At 36.8% G+C, this 12,001-nt stretch overlaps 1 long non-coding RNA gene across 1 annotated transcript in view; it reads left to right on the top strand.

The window, feature by feature from the left end:
* Window positions 1-6,346: 6,346 nt before the first annotated feature.
* The window catches only part of LOC132374166 (uncharacterized), a 53,566-nt gene continuing 47,911 nt past the window's right edge, over window positions 6,347-12,001 (top strand). Inside the window, exon 1 of the long non-coding RNA XR_009505594.1 lies at window positions 6,347-6,451. This is a non-coding gene — a long non-coding RNA (uncharacterized LOC132374166). The remainder of the gene's footprint in view (window positions 6,452-12,001) is intronic.

The following is a 12,001-nucleotide window of genomic DNA, read 5'->3' on the forward strand; positions in this document are numbered from 1 at the left end:
GCCCCGCGGCGGGGAAAGGGGCCCAACATGGCTACTCGTCTGGGAACAGACGCGCGGGCCAATAGGCGCAGAGCACGTGCCTACACCGGACCAATCAAAAGCCATAATGGCAAAAATCCCTGTTTAGGGGGCGGGAAACACTGTCGTTCTCTGGAAAGAAGCTGAGGTGAGAATCCCCTCAGAAAGGGATTTCGTCATAATCCACACAATCTTTTTTACCAAATGTAAAAAGTAAAATGATTGTTTAGGCTGTGCTGCATTTTTGCTTCCTTCTTTCCTCCCAGACGCGCTCAACTTACCCACCCCTCACTGTTTCTCACTGTCTGAATTTCCTTTCGCTTCGTTTCCTCACTCTGGATCTTTTTTGATTCCTAAAGCCTTCCTTTCTTTTGTTTCTCTCAGCACGCGGGCTCACAGGCCTTACTTGAACCGGTGTATGACTGCACTCCGCCTTCCCTGGCATCCTAACTAAAATTGAACCACAGACTCCCCTGTCCATTCCTTTCTTCTTTTTTTGTGTTATTTTTCTCCTTAGCTCTTGTCCTTAACCAAGCATTGTATATAATTTATCTTTTTTATTATCTTGCCCCTTAGAATGAAAGATCTGTTGTAGATATGGGGTTTTTTTCTGGTCACTGCAGTGTTTCTAGCACCTAAAAGTATAAATAGTATCTGTAATATATATAGTATATTTTATATTATAAATTTTAATTTAAATTTATTATATATAATCCATATATTTATATACTATAAAATTTCTATTATAATATTTTATATAGTATATACATACCCCCATACTATATGTATTACATATAGTATGTGTATATATATATATATATATAATAGGCACTCAGTAAATGTATTTCGAATAATTAAATGAATTATTCTCTAGTCTCCCTTTCTTTGGTGCAGATCAATTCAGTTCATCTCTGACCACCGTGGGGCCCTCGTGCTTGCTCCCTTTTTAAATTCAAAATCATTCAGTATATTCTGTGCCTATTGCCATGTAGGTGCTGGAGAAATTGAATCATTCTCAGTTCCTAACCTCAAGATGCTCCTGGTCTAGTGGAGGATGAGAAGCAAACATGATTTTGCAAAAAATGCAACTGAAAATTATAGAACAGCTAAATAATTTCACAAAGGCATACAGCTCATAAACAGGGACTAGAATCCTGGCCTTCAGACTCTTGTTACTACACCGTGCTGCTTCTTATAGCTACCTCTCTTCTTCAAGATTGCCTCCTTCCCTTTTCTTTCCTCCCAATCCTGGTGCCAAGGAAAAAGAGACATTTGCCAGTCATCTTTTACATTTAAAAGAGAGAAACAAAGAGCAATTACACTTGGACAAACACTTAGATATGTCCCTACTTTCCCTGACACCATTTCCTTTTGTTTTTTTTTCTCTCACTTTTTTCTTTGGCCTGCTTCATTACATGCAGGCGATTACACCAAGTCTTAGATCTCACATCCTTTCTGATGTTTGAACCCCACAGATAGTAGCGAGGTGTCCTACAAAATGTCCTGGTGTGAAATACTGATGTCTTAGGAAGCTTGACTCAGAGAATGTCACAGTGGATTATGGTCAGTTTCCAGATCATCACACAGACACTGTGGCCACATAAAATAATAGAGAATTGTGAATAACTAGGTGAAATTGAAAACAATTGCAGTTAAAACAGCAGAAATGTGATCAATATGTGTACAGACTAATTTCATGCACAGGGATTAAAACCCCTGTCCAGGCTTCCTACCCTAATCTTCCGTTAATTTGGGGTTGTTTCCTATAATACAGCAGTTCTTTCTAGCTTTTATGAGAAAAAAGCAGTCCCAGCTTTTCTCAGGCTGATTAGCATGAGAGATTTCAACACAGATGTCAGTAGCCAGACTAAATGTGGAAGAAATTACTGAACCATATGAAACTGGAAAGCTCAACAACTAGACTCTTCTCCTGAGAAAGTATCAGCCTATAATCATTACATCTCCTACTTAGCAATCAAAAGGTAAATATCATGAACATACTTAGGATCTAAACAGTGGTATCTAATGATTATTAAACCATTGTCTGGCAACCTACTATGAACATATGCATATTCAGCTGTGAATGACGCTGTCTGATTGGCATGACCTTCAGCAATACATACTTTCACAGAGAGCTTTAAGATATGGCACTTGAACCGGTTTGCAGGGTAGAAATTGAGACACAGATGTAGAGAACAAACGTATGGACACCAAGGGGGGAAAGCGGTGGCAGGTGGTGGTGGTGGTGTGATGAATTGGGAGATTGGTATTGACATGTATACACTGATGTGTATAAAATGGATGACTAATAAGAACCTGCTGTGTAAAAAAAAAAATTCAAAAATTAAAAAAAAAAAAAAAGATACGGCACTTGCCTTGGACCCAGGACATCCAAGTGCCGAGATAATCAGTGGGGAGATAACTGTCTGATCTGCAGCTTCATTAGTAATCACCTGGAGATGACATCTTAGTTTGTGTTCTCCCACAAATATATCCTGAGACAAGTATTCAAGTGCAAGTAGTTTATTTAGGAGGTAATTGCAGGAAACTGCAGTGGGAGAATAGGAAAGTGAAATGGGGAAGGGAAGACAGGCAAAGAAGGTGCGCTATCAAGCATGTTACTGCTCGGGGTGATCAGAGCTTAATCTTCCTGGGGAGCTCTAGGAAACAATGTGGAACCCATGCCTTAGATTGAGCTATCCCACCAAAGGGACAAAAAAACCCTATTGTTTAAACACCATCTCCCATCAGTCAATGATTGGGGGCTGTTTTCAGGGGCTGTTAAGTCCCTGGCTCTTCATCATACTGTATGAAAGGCAGAGTTGCTCAGTGGCCTGAGGAAGCCAGAGATACAGGTGCTGCCATGTACTGGTGGGGCACCAGTACTATCTGCTACAGGTGGCTTTGGTTCACCACAAGCTTTTATCACTGAGACTAGCAGAATAAGAATAATTCAAAATTAAATAAATACATACAAAAAGAACCAACCAAATGAACAAAAAAACCAAGCAGCCTACCACCTTGTATACCTCATCATGTGAACAGTTAAAATAGACAGCACTTTCTAAATCCTCACTAAAACAAACAAACTGAACAAAAACAGCAACAACAAAAACCTCTTTTACACTGGGAACTCTTTGGGGACTTAAGGAGAAGCTTCAGACGAACTGGGGTTTAGTAGAGAGGGGAGGAATGAGATCAAGAAAAGGGGAAAAGGGAAATTAAAGAAATATTGCTGGAGACAATGTGTTGTTCATTTCATGATATTGAAGAAACATAAGTAAAGATTTTTGAGAAATTAGCATTAAATGCATAAACTGTGTCTTTAGACCTAAAAGACAGTTTTTTTCCCAGTTTTATTGAGATACAATTAACGTACATCACTGTATAAATTTAAGGTTTACAGCATAATGGTTTGACTTACATATATTGTGAAATGATTACCACAATACATTCAGCTAACATTCATCTTCTCATATAGATAAAATGAAAAGAAAGAAAAAAATTGGAAAAAAATTATCCTTGTGATGAGAACTCTTTAAGATGTACTGTCTTAACTTTGCTATATATCGTACAGCAGTGTTAGTACAGCAGCTGTAGTCATGTTCTACATTACACATCTAGTACTAATTTATCTTGTAACTGGAAGTTTGTACCTTTTGACCACCTTCCTCAGTTCCCTCTCCCCCAAGCCCCTGCCTCTGGTAACCACAAATCTGATCTTTTTCTATGAATTTGGTGTGGGTTTTTTTGTTTTTTGTTCTTTGTTTTAGATTCCACATATAAGTGAGATCATACAGTTTGTCTTTCTCTCCCTGACTTATTTTACTTAGCCTACTGCCCTCAAGGTCCATCCATGTTGTCACAAGCAGCAGGATTTCCTTGTTTTTTATGACTGCATAATATTCCATTATTATGACATTCCATATAATATTGTATATATTTGACAACTTCTTTATCCATTCCTCCATTGATGGACGCTTAGGTTGTTTCCATGTCTTGCCTATTGTAAATAATGCTCCTATGAACATGGGAGTGCATATATCTTTTTGAGTTAGTGTTTTCATTTCCTTTGGATATATTCCCAGAAGTGAAATCACTGGATCATCTGGTAGTTCAATTTTTAATTTTTTGAGGATCCTCCTTACTGTTTTCCATATGGCTGTACCAGTTTACAGTCCCACCAACAGTGCACAGGGTTCTCTCATCACATCCTTGCCAGCATTTTTTATCTCTTGTCTTTTTGTTGATGATCATTCTAACAGGTGTGAGGTGATACCTCATTGTGGTTGTGATTTCCATTTCCCTAATGACTAATGATGTTGAGCATCTATTCATGTACCTGTTGGCCTTTCATATATCTCCTTTGGAGAAATGTAGAAGTCAGTTTTGTGAAAGACTTCTGTGGGTTGTGCCATAATAGCACTTCTTCATAGCAAGTAGCTTTACTTGAAATTATAGTCCCTATTTATGTCTTTCTGTTTATCATCTTTCACCTCTAAATAGAATGTAAGCCTCTGAAGGCAAGAAGTTTGTTTTTGTCTTATTCAATAGTAAGTACTCAATAAATATGTGGTAAAAGAATGACTATGTTATGGCCACAAAAGCAAACAGGGTAGGTACTACAAGGGCCTGATATTTGTACCACTCACTGCATTCAGCTAAGCCATAAAGTAAAGAGACAAAAGTAACCCCACAATAACCTCTCATTATCACAAAGCTTAGGACCACCCTGATGTGTAAAAACCTGGTCGTCACATACTCTTCTGCTTTAGTCGAACACTCCCAACAGCTCACAGGACCTACAAAGAAATCTTTACCATGGAAACAGAATTTCAAAACTGGAAAGGCCTAGAGGTCAAAGAGTTGAACCCTTTACATAATTCATCTCAGCCATATATTACAGGTTATAATCCAGACTTTTGGACAAGAGTCTTGGCAGTATTTATTTAATTGGAAAAAATCATATCCAATATAAAAATACTGTACTAGAATAAAGAAAAAATGATGCGTCATAATACAAAGTATAAAAAGGTTGGGAAACTCAGGTGTACCCAAATGTTCCCACCTCCTTCACAATTTCTCACCCCATAATCACTCAGCTTTTTGGCTGCTATTGGAGAATTCTGATTGTTAGTAAGAGCTACCTCATGATACGCTGAAAATTCTCTAAATTTTTCCCCTATCTTTTTAAAAATTCTCTCATCTTATTTATCCTTTTGTTGTTCTGTGTTAAATATATTCCTTGGGTGGATTTGTTCATCAGATATTTAGAGACCAGTCTATTCCCTATAGTTAGTGAACATATGCATGCTGTCTCCTTTTAACTATGCCTCATAAATAATCACACTTAATCCTTCTTACTGCCATCTTTTGCAATCATCTTCCAGTTACCTAGAACATAAGGTACATAAAACTAAGCTCAGTGTCCAAGCTGTGATCTCACTAGGGTGGCTCAGAGTTAAGCTATGATTTTTTATCACTCTCCTTCAAGAAATTATGCCTCTAAACACATTGCCCTGGTTTCACTGCAGCTTTAAAGGCATTTCTTCATTCTAGAGGATAAAACCGACTAAAAGCATTTCCTAAAAATTAAAAAGTATATTTCCTTAGTAGAGAATTTACTTCAGAATGGGGTGCAACTTCAATTCAACTTAGTTTTTCATGGATTGAGGGTTACTCTGGGCCAGTCACTGTGCTAGGGGACAGGAATCACCAATGAATCAGACACAGTCCCTGGTATTGTACTGTAATGGAGGCCATAAACACGTAAACAGGTGAGCAAATCAACGTAATGCATAGAAATCAATACCAGAATGAGTCAATTTTTCTACCTACAGTTGAGGAGAAAGGGGGTTCTAGGCAGAGGCAGAGGAAGCACATGGCAAGTGCCAGAGCTCAGGCAGAGTAGATTCACCAGTCCCTGAGCTAGAGTGGAGGTAGGGCAGTGGTGAAAGATGCTGGAAGTGTCCCAAGGGTCAGCCCATGAGAGTTTGGTAGACATCCTTCTTAATTTTCCATAAGAGCAACCGAGAGCCTTATTAACTATCGAATGAATTGCTTAACTTGAAGGCAAAAGAAAAAATGCATTCCACAAATACTTATTGAGCACCCACTAAATGTCAGGCATTGTTCAAGGTGCTAGGGGTACAACAGTAAATAAGTCAAAAAAATTCCTACCCTTGTGGAACTTATAGTAGAAAAAATAGACCATACACTAATACACAAATTCATGATATATCACAGGTATTGATTTTTTAAAATGCTATGAAAATAAGCAGAGTGAGGGACTAAAAAAGTGATGGATGGTCTTCTCTTGGATAGGGTGGTCAGGAAGGCCTCTTGGAAGAGGAGTCACTTGAACAGAGATCTCAATGAAGTGAGGAGGCCAACCGTGAGGAAATCTACAGAAGAATATTCCAGACAGGCAAAAGTAAGTGCAAAGGCCTTAAATAAGAATAAGCTTGGCATGGTGGAAGAAGAACAGGGAGGCCCATTTGGCTGGAGAAAAATGAATGAGAGGAAAAGTCATGAGAGATGAGGTTAAAGGTCACAAGAAACCAGACCATGTAGGCCATGGTAAGGTCTTAAGGGAAAATGTTAAACTATTCCATAAAAGTATTTGCCAGACAGTATATATGGTATGATCTATTTGTGTAAACGAAAGGATTGTGTGTTACACACATAATTATCAAGGTCTGTAATCACTCATCCAGAATTTTGGGGACAGGTCAGTTTTGGAAATTAACAATTTTTTGGTTTTTAGAAAGGTAATATGTGCTTATACCATTTAGTGTCTAACATTCCTGGAACAGTCTTGGGATAGCACCCTGTCATCAAACGTTAATATTTCTGCAACGAAACACATACTGGCTAAACAAAGTATAAATACCCCCATATCAGGTCAGCCTTTTGGTTTTCAGACCGTTTTGGATTTCAGAATTGCAGATAAGAGATTGTGGATTTGTACTTGCACTTGTGTAGAAAACTTCTGGGAGCATCCCAAATGATTGTGAACAATGAGATTGTTGGAGCAATGAGATGGGATTGGTGGCATAAGTATCTTCTATTCTAAATACTTTATACTGTTCTTGACTTCTGAACTTTTTTTTTTTACCATATATTAGTTATGTCGTTGAAGTAACACTAATTTAAATTAAAAAATAAAATGTGGATGCTAATGTTTTTATTCATGTAGTCTTTGGGTAGTCAACAATATGGATGACATTAAGGGAAAATATTTTAAACACAAATGTAATAGAAAAGATTTTGAATATGCATTACAAAATTGCTTCTAAATTTGAGTGTTTTAGTCATGACATTCGACTTTTACTGTGTCCGCTATGTGCTTTTCAGATTTTCACCTTTTTAATATATTTGTGGACTGGAGAGAGCCATAGTATCAAGATGATTTTGTAAGGAGTAGGAAAATTCTAAAATTCAGTATTAAATGTATTTTTTAAATGTATGGTAAATCATATTTCCTCATGTTTCAAGAAGTTTCTTCTGTTTTCATACAGAACATGGTCCATTCTCAGGACTTGTGGTTGTTTCTGTTTTGTTTTTAAAGCAAATCTGCGGGGGTTTTGTCTGTTTTGATAACAGGATGTCATGCTTGTGATAAATACTTGCCTGAAAGAGATTTATAATATACAAGCCCCTAAAATATTTAGACATTTTTAAATTGCAGTTTGCAACCTCCCTATTTCCTAGCACTCTCCCCCAACAAAAATTCAGAGAGATGTATTTAACAGACGCCGTGTTTCATGGTGAATGTTATTGGCTGTGTGGCTGAAAACTGTAATTAGCCATGCCTCACTGATTCATACATGAATCGTTTTGAGGTTTATTATTCCACTGGAATGTTAATGAACATGAATACAAAATACTTTGAGAGATTTTCTTTTTATCTTTGCAAAGTACATATGGTAAGGGGAAAAAAATCATTTAAAATAATTAATGAAAAAATACTTGGTGTATATAACTAGATCCTTGATTTTTTTGAATAGTAAATAAGACTGTATAATTTATTGGAACCTCTTCTTTATGAAGCACACAGTGACTTTGCATACACTAATTAATAAAGCTTCAGGACCCCTACCATGTAAATGTCAATAAAACCCAGGAGTCCTAACTTTTCTGACCTTTGCTCTAGTTTCCAGATGAGACACTAGCTGACTAAAATGCTTCTACATCTTTGAAAACAGAATGTCCATGAAACCGACATTCAGAGTTCAGGTGTCATTTATGAGTAGCATTCTCTTATGAACCTAGTTGAAAATAAAAGTAATTTAGAAAAAAAATGATATTTCAGCACTGCCTTAATCTAGGAGGGATTTTCTTCTTGAGAAAATTAAACCAAACACAAACTGGAAGTATGACTTAACTGGGCCTGCTTCTGCATTTAGGGTCACCAAAGCACACTGCAAATGGAAATCAGATTGCTTTAGAATCCAAGAACAAACTCTACTTTTGACCTTTAGAAAAAGCTCATGATGTATATGCCCACAAAATAAACAAAATAATTTCAAAGCAAATTCGTTGAGTGCACCTGACCTTTGAAACAGAGCAGATGATGTTAATCAGATTTGTACAACTTTAATCTAGCTCAGGCTCCATCTCTCCATGTAGTTTTTAAATATCATAAAGAAGAGTCTCACAAAAGGGAATCTTTCAAATCAGAATAGATTTAGAAATGGAACAGGATGTATGACCTTGCTTCAAACAATGAAGTATAACTCAGACATATAAGCAAGTGAGCACTATGACCATAAACCAATATACTGTGCTCTTGAGGAAAAATGACTTTTTAAAAATATTAACCTAAGCACATTGTAGGCAGCTTCTCAATATTACAATAAAATATGGTTTGAGTCCTGATAATGTATGAAGTACCTTTGGGAAACTTTGAGTAGAAAATGGCTTGCATATTATAAAAAGGTGTTCCATCTGATCACTGCATCTGTTTTTGCCCAGCCATATCATTTCTGCATTTTGGACTTCAAATGTTTGAGCCATGGCCTTTCTAGAATAGCCTGTTAAGTAACTTGGTAGATGTATGCTTGTCTTCTCAGGATTGCCTCCTTTGGGTAACCAACCCTGACCTTGTAACAGAGTAATCTTTCTCAATTCAGGTGGCTCTGATGGGGCTAACCACATGTGTTCCTGCCCAAAGAGGCAGGTGAAGAAGGTGTTCAGAGAAAACAGGCTTGACCAAAGTACTCCAAGCTATTTGGCCACGTGATTTGTTCAGAGATGTGCTCATGGCCCAAGCTGAGCCAATTCCTTCAGACAGTTTGTCAGAGAGACCATGAAAGACAGTCCCCCTTTTTCCATGATCACAAGCTATAATGGTAGCTGTGTGGGGCTGCTGGTTATCTTGGCCACTTAGGAATTAAGTCAAACAGGGGTAAACAGAGCTTAGAGGTGAAGAGAGATGAAAGGAGCCCGGGTGGTATTGCATGCCAGATTCCAGTTTTACCTGAAGCCACCCCTTAGACTTGCCAGTTGAATGAGACTTGTCTTATTTAAGTTGGTTTGAATTAGTTTTTTGTTACTTGCAGCCAAAGGAGTCATAGCTAATTCGTAAAGTTTAGCTTATAGATAAACTCTTAAAATACCCAGAAAAGGAAAGTGAAATGAAAGAGATAATGAGGTTGCTTTAGAAGGCAAGAAATCCAAACACACCAGCCCCTGCTCTACCCGCACCAAAACTGTGCAAGAACTGGAGATGTTTAGCCTAAAAAAGAGAAGACTCAAAAATAAATAAATTAAATTTAAAATGTTTAAATAAAAAATAAATAAATAAAAATAAAGAGAACGCTCAAGATGTTCTTGCTGGGCTCAACCATGTGAAGGTCTATTTTGTGAAAAGGGAGTTGGATTCATTCTGTAGAGTTAAAACTCAGACCCACAAGTGCTTGTCACTCAGAGAAGTTTTCTATTCAACATGAGGGATAACTTTTCTAACAATGAAAGCTATCATAGCAAACATAATGTGACCATCAACCAGCAACAGCACTTCTTCTTTTGCTAAATGAGAGGTTGGACAAAGTGACATCTAAAATCCTGTCCAACTTTGTGATTCCTTGATTCAATCAAAGTTTGGTCATGATGATTATATCTGTAATTTATCATAAAACACCTCAACCTTTCAGCAAATCACAAATCAATACAAGTCAATCATATAAAAGGAGGCACAGAGGAAGGAAAGTGTCAGGCAAGATTTCCTAGAGGAGATGATACTTGCACAGTTTTAAATACAAATAGGACTTGGTTTATATCACACATACCATGTTGAAAAACTCTGATTCTTTAAGAAACTATTTGTCACTGTAATAGTTTATTTTAAAATATGTAAACACATATATAATGACGATATATTAAAAGTACTATAAATAAATAATTTCCCATGTCTTGAGTATATTTGTAGGCATATAGCTAATAAGCATTAACACAGCAATGTATTCTAGACCCTCTCAGCCAATGAATATGAGTCCCCATTACTGCACTCTACCATTCAACTTTGAGTTGAGAGTGTTCTATAATACGTATTCTTGCTTCTCTTTTTACTAGTATTTTGAGTACTGGAAATTTATTTTGTATCTTCAAAAGCATCTTTGACATGCAGTGCTTAACAATACATAACTAAGTGACAACACCATGCTAAAATGCAAGTATTATAGAAGTTCAGGGTGCCTTCAAGAAGTGTTTGAGAAGACAGAATCAGGCAAATGGGGACTGAAAGATATCCTTTGGCAATATGAAGGGTAGTGTAAACACCAGTGCAGCCAGGGAGATTCAACAAAAATGTTATGAAAGCTACTTAGAAGAAATTATTGGGAGAAGGCACATCATGATGTAAGGGGTTTTACAGAGAGCAGAAGTGTAGTTGCCATGTGAAAGGCTGGAACAAATCTCCATGGGAACAAGGATAGGAAGGTCCAGGATAGTGCTGATCACAGTAGCACTCCCATTTTCAGGAATGGAACACCCCATCCATCTCCTCCCTTCTCTCTGAAAAGGGTTTGTGAGTGCTGCAAACCAAGAGGGGAAAGGCATTCAAGACAGAGAGAATAACACGTGGAAAGGAAAAGAAATGCGAAACAGGCATTTTAGAGAACTGTAAATGGTTTAATTTTACTCAAGAGGAAGATATGGTAGAGAGGGTAAAAATGAGACTGGAAATATAAGCAAAAGTCATGTTATGAAAGGGCTGATAAAATTCCCTAGACCAAGGGCTTGACCTGCTAAGGAATGGGGAACCAATGATTGGCTTTAGTATGCAAGTGGTATGATCAAGTTTGAATTTTAAAGAAAAATCTTTCTAGCAGCACTGTGGAGGCTTATCTGGAATGGGATATGGCTCCAGGAAGATCAGTGAGGAGGTCACTGTTAACAATTAGACAATTTTTTTGACCTGTCAAATTACTAAATAATAATGATAAAAATTAATAATAATACTCACCCCAGTAGCATAATAAGTGGGTAAATTTCCCAAAAGCTATGCAAATCAAGTAAGAACTTTTTTTTTTTGGATTAACAAAAAGGTCATACCCTCTGACCCAATCATGCTATTTCTAGGAATCAACAGTAACAGAATAGAGGTGTGCAGACAAAAGTATATGATCAGTGATATTTCTTCCCACAGCCTTATTTCTGAAAAATTAGAAATTATTTTAATGTTCAACAAAAAAGTAATGGTTAAATAAATGAAATATGTCACTGTCATTTAAAATGTTTCTAAAAATGTTGAATGATACGGATAATTGCCCAAGAAATAATATTAAATGAAAGTTCAGAGAACAGAATTAAATATATGGTATAAGTTCACTCTTCAGAAAATTATATACATTTAAAAACTGGGAAACACATAAAAATGTAATTGTACTTATCCCCAGGTGGTGGAATTATTGATGATTTTTATATTCATCTTTCTGTCATTTTGTATCTTTGATTTACTGTCATGAACATGTATTACTCT

The sequence above is a fragment of the Balaenoptera ricei genome, chromosome 11, assembly GCF_028023285.1.
Source record: "Balaenoptera ricei isolate mBalRic1 chromosome 11, mBalRic1.hap2, whole genome shotgun sequence".
Lineage (NCBI taxonomy): Eukaryota > Metazoa > Chordata > Mammalia > Artiodactyla > Balaenopteridae > Balaenoptera > Balaenoptera ricei.